The following is a 2583-nucleotide window of genomic DNA, read 5'->3' as shown; positions in this document are numbered from 1 at the left end:
AACCGTCCTTGTCTCCAGGCTGACAACCAAAGTCAGGTCTCAGCGAGAGCAGATGGAGAAGCAGAAACCCTGTTTCAGGAAGGAATGGTCTAGATAGGTAAGAAATTACAAAGCCAGCGAGAACTTGGGAGCATAAATGGAAGCGAATGTTGGGGATGCTAGCCAAGGGTAGCAGCAGCATACACAGCTGGACAGAGGGGAACTCAGTGACACGGGATACTTCATTTATGATTCACACTTTACTTTGTGTCAAGAAACACCTGCATAACTTGCCGGGCTGGCTATTTGAAGCCTGGACTCCACAAGGGGACACAGTGACCAGAATGAGATGCCAGAATCACCTTGGCATCGTGTTAAAGAAGAGATCAGAAGACTTAGGGAAGTGGGAACATTAAACATGGGTCTACCGTGTATGGTCCAAGAACCCATCACTCAGACGACATGGTCTTTACTAAGTCAGTAAAAATCACACTGACGACGAAGAGATGAGCATTTTGGAGAAGTTCAGTGGGGGCTTTCAGAGGCCCAACGAACATAATTGCTTGATAGGCAGGAAGTTGAAGTGATAGTCAGGGTTTCTTGATCCAGAGGGATCCATGGCAGTAAATTAATAGATTATTGTGTCCTGGGGGTGAGACAGATGGGCAACCATTAGAATGTTGTATTTATACACACAGAAAAATATCTAGATTTCCTAAGTAGCAGGCTGAAATTAACCACTGGGAGAAAAATTGTGGCCTTCACCTCTTGACCAATTCACAGACACAGACCCCATGGTGAAGGGAATTCCGGGACCCTGAATCCTGACCGAAGTCAGCCTCACAGAGGACCCAGTGCATCTGCAAACCCACCCTGTGGTTATTTGCCCAGTTCCCAAGTATGTAGTTAGGACAGATCCACTTAGCATATGGTTAGCACTGAGACCCCCTCACAGTATTAGCCTGATGTGTGGAATAAGGGTCACTATGGTAGAAAGGGCCAGGTAGAAGCCCTGAAATTTCCCTAACTCCACAGCAGCCCCCAAGGTGAATCAGAAGCAATGTGACATTTCTGGAGAAATCTCAGAGATTAACACCGTCATCAAAGATTTGAAAGAGGAGGAAGGTGGTCCCCATTTAATTCTCATCTAATTCACCCTTGGCGGTGGACTATTGTAAGATTAACTCCATTTTCAGCTGCGGGCTGAATATGGATCTTTACTGGGGCAGATCAACACAGCGCCTGGCAATCTATCAGCAGGGAGAATCAAAGGAAGTTTATCTTTAATTAGCAGGAACAGCAGTACATACTCACTGTCTTGCCTCGGGGCTATGTTAACTCTCTTGCTTTCTGTCATGATATAGCAGAACATCATGCTGATCCACTGTATTGGTGACGCTATGGTAATTGGAACCGGTGAGCAGGAATTGGCAAGTATCCCAAACGCACTGAGACACCTGCATGGGAGAAAGTAGGAGATAAACTCCACAAAGATTCAGAAGCCCGCCACATTGGTGAGTTTTATAGCGTTCCACTTGTCTGGGATGTGTGGGGATATCCCCCGAAGGTAAAGAACAAGCTGCTGCACTTTGCATCTTATAGCACTAGGACAGAGGCAGAATGCCCGGGAGTGTCTCTGGATTTTGAAGGCAACGTAGTCTAAACTTCTGTTCCATTTCTCTGATGACTCAGAAAACCACCAGTTTTGAACGGGGAGCAAGTCCAAGTTGTGGTTCCAAGCTCTCTGTTGCCTGGGCCATGGGACCAACAGATCTAAAGGTGCCTTGGGGTATCTGCGCTGGATAAAGATGTGCGGTCCTCAGTAGAAGAGACATAGCACAGAGCCTACAGATTCTGGAATGGGGCCATGCATTACGGTAGAGATCTATACTGTCTGAGAAGCAGCTCCTGGCATAATACTGGACCCTAACCGAGACTCGGTAGCCAACCACGAGATACCCCGTTACTATTCAGTCTGATTTCCCCTTGTGAACTGGGTTGTTATCTAATCTACAAAGACATGTTTGGACATACACACCAGCAATCGATCATGCAATGGAAGTGGTATATTTGAGTATAGGCTTTAGCACAATCCGAACGGTGAAGTGAATGATATGGACAGCCACCTGGACTCTCATTTCACTTACCTCTGCCACACTGTTGACTCTCCCTCAATCCCTACTTATAGATACCTTGTAGGTACCCTCTTCCTTACTGAACTCAGTGTTGGTTCACAGAATAGGATTGCCCCTGTATTGTTGCCCAAATTAAGAGAAGCCCCTTAAAGGTGACAGTAAAAGGTAGTTCTTCTAGTGGAGCAAGCTGGAACCAGTGCACTTGGTCGCCCACTTTATGTGGGCAGAATGGTGGCCCGAGGCATAGATGTGTACTACCTTCTTTGCGGTATTAGATGGCTTGGATAGCTGCCAGGGGCCTGGAAGGAACAGAGTGGAAAATCAGAGACAAGGAAATCTGGGGATGGACCAGTGGACACGTGTACCCAAGTGCACGTGTGACCATTTGGGTCTCACGTTAGTGCCTGAGGGCGTGTACCCACGGGGGGGGGGGGTGTTAATCAGCAGCTACAAAGGATGGCCCATCTCC

At 47.3% G+C, this 2583-nt stretch overlaps 1 long non-coding RNA gene across 1 annotated transcript; it reads right to left on the bottom strand.

Annotated features, from left to right (window-relative positions):
* Window positions 1–217: 217 nt before the first annotated feature.
* LOC131489773 (uncharacterized) lies at window positions 218–1885 on the bottom strand. Its single transcript, XR_009250731.1, has 2 exons — window positions 1290–1885; window positions 218–625 (listed from the first exon to the last, which is right to left on the bottom strand). It is a non-coding gene; the product is annotated as an uncharacterized LOC131489773 (long non-coding RNA).
* Between the last annotated feature and the right edge of the window lie 698 nt (window positions 1886–2583).

This window comes from Neofelis nebulosa, chromosome 11, assembly GCF_028018385.1.
Source record: "Neofelis nebulosa isolate mNeoNeb1 chromosome 11, mNeoNeb1.pri, whole genome shotgun sequence".
Classification (NCBI taxonomy): domain Eukaryota; kingdom Metazoa; phylum Chordata; class Mammalia; order Carnivora; family Felidae; genus Neofelis; species Neofelis nebulosa.
The sequence above is the reverse complement of the archived record's forward strand: the minus strand, read 5'-3'. Positions and strand labels throughout refer to the sequence as shown.